We start from the raw sequence: 11,243 nt of genomic DNA on the forward strand, positions 1-11,243 counted from the left end.
TTTAATTTCTCCCATTCTCCAGCCACTGCCAATCACCAGTCTCCACTCTATTTTCTATGAATTCAGCTTATTTAGACTCCACATATAAATTAGATCATGCAGTATTTTTTTTTATCTCTTGGCTTATTTTACATAGCAAAATAAATAGCCTCAAGTTTAATACATGTTGTCACAAATGGTGGGATTTATTTCTTTTTTTTAAGGCTGAATAATATTTTATATATTATTTTATAATAATATTTTATACACACACACACATATATATAGATAGATAGATAGATATATAGATAGATAGATAGATATATATATATATATATATCTACTTAACCATTCATGAAAACTCAGGTTTTTCCATGTTTTGTCTATTTTGAATAATGTTGCAATGAATATGGGAGTGTGTCATCTCTATATGTACATGGAAATATGTTCATAATGTATTTTTAGCTAAACAAAACAAAACAAAACAAAACAGTGGTACCCCTGGTCAGTATGACTCAGTTAGTTGTAGCATTGTTTCATGCACTAAAAGGTCATGGGTTTGATTCCCAATCAGGGCACATACCTAGGTTGCAGGATTCTAACCCCGTGTCAGGGTGTGTACAGGAGGCAATCAAGAGATGTTTCTCTATCACATTGATGTTTCTCTCTCTATCTTCCTTCCTCTCTACAATCAATTTTTAAAAAAATTTTAAACAGTGGTAGAACAACATGTGAATTATGAATTTGCCTTAACCCTTTGCACTCACTTGCTTTTTTCTCGATTCCTTTATTCTACTCAGGATTTAATTTTTTAAATACCCCAGATTTTACAAAGCGCAGCAGTAGAATAAAAAATTGGAGTTTCTTTTCATATAAACTTATTTACTTGGATTTTTTTATATATCAAATTATTGATACATTCAAAGAGTATAAAAAGAGCTGCTACCGATGCTAACCATGTCGAGTCACAATGGACATCCGAGTGCAAAAGGTTAAGTTGTACATGCATATTTTTCTTGTATATAATATTATGTTGCTTGTGGATTTGTTTTTATGATTGTGTGAGATAGCAGGGCTCTTTTGATGGATGTAATTTGGGATTAGATTGCATTTTGTGCCCTTGGTGATCAGCCCTTAGGACTATCATTTTTCTAGAAAGAGGACTTAACAAGTTTTATTTATTTGAAATTTATACCCCACATGCTTTGTGATAAAGAACTTGCAGAAGCTTATAATCAAAACATTTAAAGCAACTAAATAATTTGTTAAAAATAAAAAGCATAAAGAAGAAAGGACCAAATAATATAGGGGTAAGAGATATAAAGTTGCTCTTATTTTTACCCTTGATTATTCAATTTATCTCTATGCTTTATGAAAGCCAAGGCAAAATGGAAAATACATTTTAGTAATAGGAACAAAATTGCCTGGAGAGCTTGTCTATCCCAGTGGAATTGAGAGCTTCAACTGTAATAATGGAAGGAAAAATGCTTTACACAATGGAAAGTACCATGTAAATGTAAGGGACTAATTTGAGCCTGCAAATTTTTAACTCAGCTTTCTTTGGTAAACTACTAAATGGGCCTTTCTTTGGCTATGAATTACCATTTATGAACTTAATACAGTAGAAAAAAATACCTTTCTAGAGTCCCTTGGGCTCATTCTTTTAGCTACTTACCATACTGCCTTTGCAGACATGCTCTTTCAATCAGTAACTATATGTCCAATTATATCAGAAACTAATTAAATAAAAAGTTCTTGAAAAAGACATCAGTAATTTGCATAGCCATTTAAATGAATCTAATTTATGAATGAAGCTTGTCAAGTTTAAAATTTAGTGATTATCCTCCAATTATTGTTCTTGACACTTAAAATTCTTATACCATATAGTTAATATCACAATATTCTTGTGGCTTCATTTGTGGTTGGTATGCTTAGATAAGTTGGAATCACTTGAGACCATCAATTATAACATCCTATCTAATTAAAGAGGAAATATGCTAATTGACCCTCACACCATCGCAAAGATGGCGGTGCCCACAGCCAATAAGAAGGGAATATGATAATTGACTGCCCACCCTCAAAGATGGCGGTGCCCACAGCCAATAAGAAGGGAATATGCTAATTGACTATCCCACCCTCAAAGATGGCAGTGCCCACAGCCAATAAGGAGGGAATATGATTGTGGGGAACGGGCTGTAAGCTGACACGGTCCTTGCACCTGTAGGGGCTAGCAAGGCTGGCACCCTACCCGCACAGATTTCCCAGGCCTGTTTGGATGGCAACTAATCAGTATAACGAGAGCAGCCCCTGCCTACAGAGCTTTCCCAGGGTTTGTTTATATGACTGCTATCAGTAGGATAAAAGCTACTTTCATGGCCTACCAAGAAATATGTATCCAACTAGTGAGATTTATTATAACAAGAAACCTGTCCTTCAACTTATCCCTCTAGTAGTGATTTTAGAGAAACAAAGAATGTTTTCCTTGTGAGTGATTCCCTGCTTAGTGTCTTATGTATAAAAAGCACTGTATTACTAATAAAAGTTGCCAGAGCTTCTCGAGAGCTGTGGACCTCCCGAATCCCACTGTCCTGTCTTTCTTTCTCTTCTCAAATCCCACCTCCCTACCTCAGCCCGGTTCAATCGTCAGGCTGGACCTGACATATGATAATTGACTGCCACACCCTCAAAGATGGTGGTACCCACATCCAAAAGATGGCAGTGCCCAGTCCCCTCAGCCCCACCAGGGCAGCAGGCGCCGAGCAGCTGGGCCCCGCCCCCCCAGGCGGGCGCAGCCACTCCGTGCACCTGCCTCTGGAGTCTCCCAGTCCCTCAGCCCCCCAGATACCCAGGGCTGGCCTGAGGTGCAGGCAAGCCTCAGATGGCAGCTGCCCAGCTGCCCAGGGCTGGCCTGAGTTGCAGGAAAGTCTCAGATGGTGGCTTCCTAGCCACCCAGGGCCGCCTGAGGCTCAGGTAACCAGGCCTGTCCCAGGCTTGCACTGTTGGCAGTGGCAGCAGCAGAGGTGTGATGGGACGTTGCCTTCCCCTGATCACTGGGTCACCTCCTGCCCCTGAGGGCTCCTGGACTGTGAGAGGGGGCAGGCCAGGCTGAGGGACTCCCCCCTCCAGGGCATGAATTTTAATGCACCAGGCCTCTAGTCTATATATAAAAGCCTAATATGCAAATTATTCCTGCGGGAGTCCGACCGGGAGACTGATCACTTGCTATGACATGTGCTGACCACCAGGGGGCAGTGCAGAACGAAGGAAGGCCCTGGCCAGCAGCCAGCAGCTGGGGAAGGGATGCCCCAGCTGGCAGCCAGCAGCCAGAAGGAAGGCCCCGGCCGACAGCCAGAAGGCCCTGATTGGCCCTGATCACCAGCCAGGCCTAGGGACCCCTACCCATGCACAAATTTTGTGCACCGGGCCTGTAGTTTAATTAATAAAAGAGGCAAGACAGTTAGATCTTCACTTGATTATTAGTCATTTTCCTCTTTCAATATGAAGCTCCCAAGAGGTTCTGGAAGAATCATGTTAAGTAATTACTGAAGCAGTTAAGAGCTTTCCTTTAAACTGTGTACAGACTCATTAGAAAAGATTGCCTGATTAGAATAGTTTCTTGAGAAAGGCTGGCAGCTTAGACTCCTTTTTCTATGATTAACCAACTCTGCAGGACCTTGACCAAGGAAATTCATAATCTGTGACTCAGTTTTCTGCTATGTAAAGTTGAGACAATAATAGTACTTACCTTTAAAGTCCTTGTGAGGATTAAATGAGGCAATACTTATAATGGTCTTAAAATGGTGCCTGGCCACTTATATTCATTATATGTTAGCTAGTAGTGATAGTAAGTATCACATAGGTCAAAACACCATAGGCCAGGAATGCTCCAGAACCTTCACTGTCTCAGGACAGGTGGCTAGAAAATACTTTATAATCAACAGTTTCTACAAAAGAAGGTCACCAAAAAAACTTATTCTTAGGATTGTTTTGCAGAAAATGAAGAGGGAGGTGAGGGGAGAGGGAGGAAGAGAGAGAGAGAGAAAGGGAGGGATGGAAAAGAAAGAAAAAAGAGTTAGAGAGGTTTCCTAGGTTCAGCCAGAGGTGAAATAAAAATCATTTAATCCACAAGGAAGACATAGGATTAAAATTAGAGACAAAGATATAGGTTAAAAGCCAGGCAGAAGTAGAGTAGAATAGAGGCAAATATGAGAATTATAGGAATGTCCTCACTATTACCTAAGTGTTAATCTTTCCTCTATTATCACTTGGTACACCCAGAGCCAGGATGAGTTAGGTTGGCTTAAAAGTATAGGGAGAAGTCTATTTCTTCTGATGGATGTGTTCCACACATCTCTTTAATGAAAAAACAAAATGGTAACTCAGAGTGTGAGGAAGTTTAATGCAAAGAATGTTTATTTAAGGCTCAGGAAATCTTAGCATGCATATAGCCAAAGGAAAAGCAGCCACTGGCCAGAGACTGAAAATGCGAGAAAAAGGAGGGATTACAGATTGAGTAAATTTCTACAAGAGGCAGGAATGAAGATATTCCTGGTTAAAGATGGAGAGAGATTAGTCTTATTGGTAGAATGAAAGAGTAACTTCTCTTGCTTTGAGATAGTAGGGAAGAATATTAAAAATGAGTGAACATATAGAGAGGTTGTGAATTAAAGTGAGAAGATGAGAGTGCTTGCTGGATAGCTTCCATCTAAGTCAAGTAAGCAGCAGTGTCAGCTCCTTCTAGTGGCCTGGCAGGAGAGTGGAGAGATTTGGAACAACTGCTGTAGGGAATGTGATAGGAAGTAAACATGAGATAAGAAAAAGGGTGAGGGATTGCTGAGCATCAGGAAAAGTTTAGTTGAAATTAAATCACAAGTCTAGTTTGGATGTAGTCAAGCTTCCAATTGAATTAATGTATTTCTCCAACCCAATATTTTTCAGCTGTTTGCACTTATTTGCAGTTTTTCATCTGGCTTATATAGAAATAAAAGCTGAGTAAATCACTGTAGGAGATTAAACTCCCAAGCAGAGGATAAAGAAAAATTGAAAGTAAAAAGTGAGAATCCATAGGGGAAAAATGTTAAGAGAGGAATTAAAAATCTTAATGACTTTTTTTTTGGCTTTCACTGATTATTTTATATTGCACTACTTTGGAAATTTAATTAGACTACTTAAATAGAAGAATTGCAAAAGGAATTAATTAGTTTCTAAGATAGTTCACATGCTGATGTATAACTTTTCTTTTTAAAAGGCAAATGATTAAGATTGGCCATCTGGTTAAACTTATTTTTTATCAATTAAAGTAAGAGTTAGTAAATAGAATAATTGAGCCAGCCTTAACTACAAGTGGAGAATGATATATGAGTAAACAGCTGTGAACAGAATTTAAATGGTGGAATTATTTAAACTTAAATAAATTGAAAATATATCAAAGTGGTAGTGAACTCTTTCAACATTACATATAAGACAACAATATTGCCCGAATGTTTTATTGGTTCAGTACCCAGCTCTAGCAGGTGATACCAAGGTATTGTAAGAGCTGGAACCCAGTGTTATGAGTCCCCAATGTGTTTGAAACAGATCATAACCAACTGATATGTGGCCTAAGTTATTACCAATAAATGCAGTATATATTAAGAGAATGCCTTAAGTATTAATAATACCTAAGCGTTAACATACCTCTTTTATTTAATTACCTAATTTGTTCTTCACAATAATCCTTAGAGATAGTAATCTAGTTACCATTGATAAGTAATACCCTAACTCACATGTTAGTGGTATAAAACAATCATTTTATTATGCTTAAGGATTCCATGGGTCAAGAATTTGGATAGGACTTGACTTGGCATTCCTCATGCTTCATGGGACTTCAGTCTTCCATGGTTTGGATGTCCAAGATGTTGGCTATTGGATGAAATCTCAGCTGGGGGTCTGTCAAATTAGACAGACTACACATGACTTCTCCATATGGCTTGCCTTCTTCACAGTATGGTAGCTTCAGGGTAGTTAAAATTCTTACATGGCAGCTCAGGGATCAAGTTCAAGTAAACCAACAGAAAAGGTGGAAGCTGCATGACCTTTTATGACCTAACCTTGGGTATTACACAGCTTCCCTTCTGCTATACTCTGTTAAAGTAGTCACAAGCCTTCCCAGATTCAAGGGGAGAGAGATAGACCCTATCTTTAATGAGAAGAGTGTCTAAAGATTTGTCACTTTTTTTTTAATAGCCTCAGGTAGTTATCGCTACTTCCATACACAGATGAGAAAACTAATGCTCAAAAAGATTCAGGAACTTGCCTAGTATCATGCAGTAGTAAATGGCAAAGTCAAACTTGAAGCCAAGTCCTTTGATACTAAGTCTAGTACTCTTGCCATTATACTACTCTTTTTTCTAAACTATATTTTTATTGATTTCAGAGAGGAAGGGAGAGGGAGAAACATTAATGATTAGAGAGAATAATTGTTTGGCTGCCTCCTGCACGCCCCCTATTGGGGATCCAGCCCAGAACCCAGGCATGTGCCCTTGACCAGAATTGAACCCAGGACCCTTCAATCCGCAGGCTGACGTTCTATTCACTGAGCCAAACCAGCTAGGGCATCCATTATATTATTCTTTATTCCAAGAAGTCAGTGTTAGTAATAGCAATTAAAAAAAAACAACAACTTTCTGGGGTAAATGGGACTTTGAATGTGACCTTAATAGATTACAGAGATAATTCAAATAATAAGCGCCTAATATAAGTTAACACATTCCTTGTAAACCTACTCTTTTCACTGTATTTAGATGCCCAAGGCAGAAACTAGGGGTTCCTACCTCTTTTCTCTCTTTATTTCCCACATCATGTTAACACAAGTTTTGCTGATTTCAACCTCTGAAGAGTTATAAAATATGCCCTTGTCTCTCTATCTGTTCCCTAGTGTAGAGGCTATAATATCCATGGCCCATGGCTGAATCTGGCCTACCACCTGTTTTTCTATGTCCAAAAAGCTAAGGCTAGTTTTTACATTTTCAAATAGTTGAAAAATAAAAAGAAGACTACTTATAATTATATAAAATTCAAATTTTAGTGCCCATAAATAACATTTATTGGAACATAGTAATGCCCATTTAGTACAAGGGCAGAATTGAGTAGTTGCAAATGGAACTGTATGGCCTGAAATGCCTAAAATATATAATATGTGATCCTTTAACTACATAGTTTATCTTCCATATTCTAGACTACTATAGGAGTGTCCTAACTGTTTTCCCTAATTATGGTCTTATCCTCCTCTGGACCAATATCCACATGGAACCATAGTAATCTCTATATATAATAAAGTCATTCCCACCCATTGAAGACTCAATGCCTTGACATTGCCTAAAGAAAAAAGGATGAGATACATCAAATGATGTTAAATATTTTTCTATGTGTTTATTTAATGTCTGTATATTTTCTTTAGTGATGTATCTGTTCAAATGTTTTGACCATATTAATTGGGTTGTTCACATTTTAATCACTATTTATATATTGAGATATAAGTATTTTGCTGGTAAATTTTTTTGCAAATATTTTCTTCTATCTGGGACCTTACCTTTTAATTTTTATTACAGTGTCTTTTGAAGATAAAAAATATTTTTATGTTGATAAAATCCTAATGTATCAATTTTTTTTTCTTTTATAAAAGCTTGTGTTTTGTGTTGTATTTAATAAATATTTGGCAAACACAAAACATAATTTTCTCTTACATTTTCTGCTAGATGTTTTATTGTGTTAACCTTACTTATAGTTATACTAGAGGCCCAGTGCATGAAATTCATTCACAGGTAGGGCCCCTAGGACTGGCTGGTGATCAGGGCCAATTGTGGCCTTCTGGATGCCGGCCAGGGCTTCCCTTCTTCAGCTGCTGGCTGCCGGCTGCCGGCTAGGGCTTTTCTTTGTTCTGTGCCACTCCCTGGTGGTCAGCGCACATCATAGCAAGTGATAGAACTCCTGGTCTCTCGGTCAAACTACGGCGGGAACACTTGGCATATTAGCCTTTTATATATACACAGATGAATCATTTTGGGTTAGTTTAGTACATGATGTGAAGTAAAAGTTGAGGTTCATGTACTTGTCATGTGGCAATCAAATTGTCCCAGCATCCTTTTTAAAAAAATATTAACTTTCCTGATTGAATTATTTTGGCATCTTTGTTGAAAATTAATTCACCATGTATGTGTGAGTCTAAATCTGTACTTTCTATTTTTCCCCATTAATCTGCATGTCAGTCTTTACACCAATACTGAATTGCCTTGATTACTGTAACTTTATAATGCATATTGCAATTAGGTAATGTGAGTTCCTGAGATTTTTCTTTCCAAAATCATTTTGGTTATTCTAGACCCTGTGAATTTCCATACAAAATTCATAATTAGCTACCCAATTTTAAAAATATGCTTGGATTTTAGATTTTGATTGGTATTGTGTTAAATCTGTAGGTCACTTTAGGGAAAACTGACATCCTAGCATCACTGAATATTTCAATTCATGAATACAGTCTATCGCTTCATTTATTTAGGTTTTATTTAATTTATTTCATCATTATTTTGTCATTTTTAGTGTAGAGGTCTTACATATCTTTTGTCAAATTATCACTGAGTATTTAATATTTTTTGCCATTATTAATCATCTGTTTTAAATATCAATTTATAATTGTTCATTCTTAATACATGGAAATATGATTGAATTCTGTGTATAGACCATTCATTCTGCAACCTTGTTAAACTTACTTATTTTTCTAGTAGTTTTGTTTTGCATATTCATTCGGATTTATTACAAAGATCACGTTATCTAAAAATAAGACGGTTTTACTTCTTCCTTTCCTTCATTATCCCTTTTATTTCTTTTTAGAGCCTGATTTTACCAACAGAACTCCAGACCAATATTTACTTGAAATGGTCAGAGTAGACATTCATATTTTATCTGATCTTAAAATTAAGTGTATTAGGGATTGCCAGAGAAACAGAGGCATACATATAGATATATAGTCATGCATATAGATATATACATGTCTATATAGGCATACATATAGATATATACATCTGCAGATATATGTATGTATACACACACACACACACACACACACACACACACACACACACATATGCCTAAGCGGCTGTTGCAACTGAAACAACCAAACAGATGACTGAACTGGCTGCATGAGGCGACCCGACTGGCAGGGGGGGGTAGTGAGGTGCTATCAAACGACTGAGCAGCAGGTTGTGTGGGGCAACCAGGCCGGCAGGGGGGATAGTGAGGGGTGACTAAACGACTTAACAGCAGGCTGTGTGGGGCAACCAGGTTGGCAGGGGGGGGCAGTGAGGGGCAACCAGACCAGTGGGGTGTGAGTTAGGGGCGACTAGGCAAGCATGGGGGTGAGTTAGGGGGACCAGGCTGAAGGAGGGGGGGGGGGCTAAGCCAGCAGTCGGACATCCCCTGAGGGGTCCTGGACCACTGGCTCCTAACCGCTTACCTGCCTGCCTGCCTGATAGCCCCTCCCTGCCCCCCTGCTGGCCTGGTTGCCCCTAACTGCCTCCTGCCAGCTTGATCACCCCTAACTGCCTCTGCCTCCTGGCCTGGTTGACCCCAACTGCCCCCCTGCCAGCGCAGTCGCCCCACACAGCCTGCTGTTCAGTCGTTTGGTCACCCTCACTGCCCCCCCTCCCCGCCAGCCCGGTAGCCCCACATAGCCTGCTGCTCAGTCGTTTGGTCGTCCCTCACTAACCCCCCTGTCAGCCTGGTTGCCCCACACAGCCTGCTGCTCAGTCATTTGGTCACCCCTCACTAATCCCCTTGCCGGCCTGGTTGCCCCGCACAGCCTGCTGCTCAGTTGTTTGGTAGCCCCTCACTACCACCCCTGCCAGCTGAGTCACCCCATGCAGCCTGCTGCTCAGTCTGTTGTGATGGTCGCTTAGGCTTTTATATAGATAGATGGTTTTTATAAATCTTTTTATATGATTAGATGATTTTTCTTCTTTAGTATGTAAATATGGAAAACTGGAAAGGATTGGTAGATTTTTTTTATAGGGATGAATTCTGAGCAAATTAGCTGGAAATTAAGTGACCTAGTTTAAGGGACACTGAGGTAAAGATATCTATGTATGTGACACATCTAAGAAGTCAAAGTTCTATATCTCAGTGATCATATAAACAGAATTAATGTGCTACCAACATAAGGTCATAATAAGGATGCTTAATATTACATCTGTGTCTTGTGGATGGAGCTCAAAGTGTTATTGAATGTGAATGGAACTAAGAAATGAACACAGAAGCATAAGGGAATTTTTTTAGAAGAGAAATGGAATGTGTTGAATGGAAAAAAGCTGATAGTGATTCATGTTAGTTACCAGTGAGTATTTTGGATAGAAAAAAGCAGGAAAAAAAAAGATGACAAAGTGAAATTGAAATAGAAAAAAATGTTACAATAATCAAAGATGAAGACAGAATGATTACAATAGAAATGAAGCTAGACAAAGATTTTAAAATACCCTCAGGCAAGGTCAGGGAAGGAGACTGCAGAGATTCAAAGAGCTGAAAAACTATTAATAGAATGTAAAGTTGGATGTCATGGATGGATACATTAATTCTTTGTGCAGAAATATGTAATTTATAGGGGTAGAGAACTGCCAGATATCATAAAAAATAAATTTGCTAAGCTGAGAAGAAATAGATAAGGAAATCAATATTATAACAGAAAAGATAACCAGAAGGATAAAACAATCATGTTTAAAAATGGCTTTGTGATATATGTTTAAAAGCAGAATTACTTCCTTCATTAAGATGTTGATTTAAAATAGTGTTGGTATAATTAGATACATTCTATTGTGACAATTATTTTGAGCTTGATAACTACAATCTGCCAGTGAGGACAAACTATATGTGAATGTGTTTGAGTCTAGCATATCAACAGATTGTTTGGAATATAATTGATCAAGATCTTCAGATTGAAGTTAAAAATAACCTCTAAGCAAAGGGGATTTCAATTGTTTAGTATTGAATAGAATGTAAGCACAGAAGATAAATGTTCTCATTAATTTTGAACTGTGACAGAGTACTACAAATAATAGATTTAATAACATTGTAAAAAGATTTTGGTTTTATTTACTTTGTTCTAAAAATCCGTTTTTACTTTAAATTTAAGATTAAACAGAGTGAAATATTATTTAAATCACTGTACAATAATTTTGAGGTTGTATCTAACATTTTAAAGCCATAAGATTGAAGTATCAGTGGATGTCTTACTGCTT

The sequence above is a fragment of the Eptesicus fuscus genome, chromosome 1, assembly GCF_027574615.1.
Source record: "Eptesicus fuscus isolate TK198812 chromosome 1, DD_ASM_mEF_20220401, whole genome shotgun sequence".
NCBI lineage: Eukaryota > Metazoa > Chordata > Mammalia > Chiroptera > Vespertilionidae > Eptesicus > Eptesicus fuscus.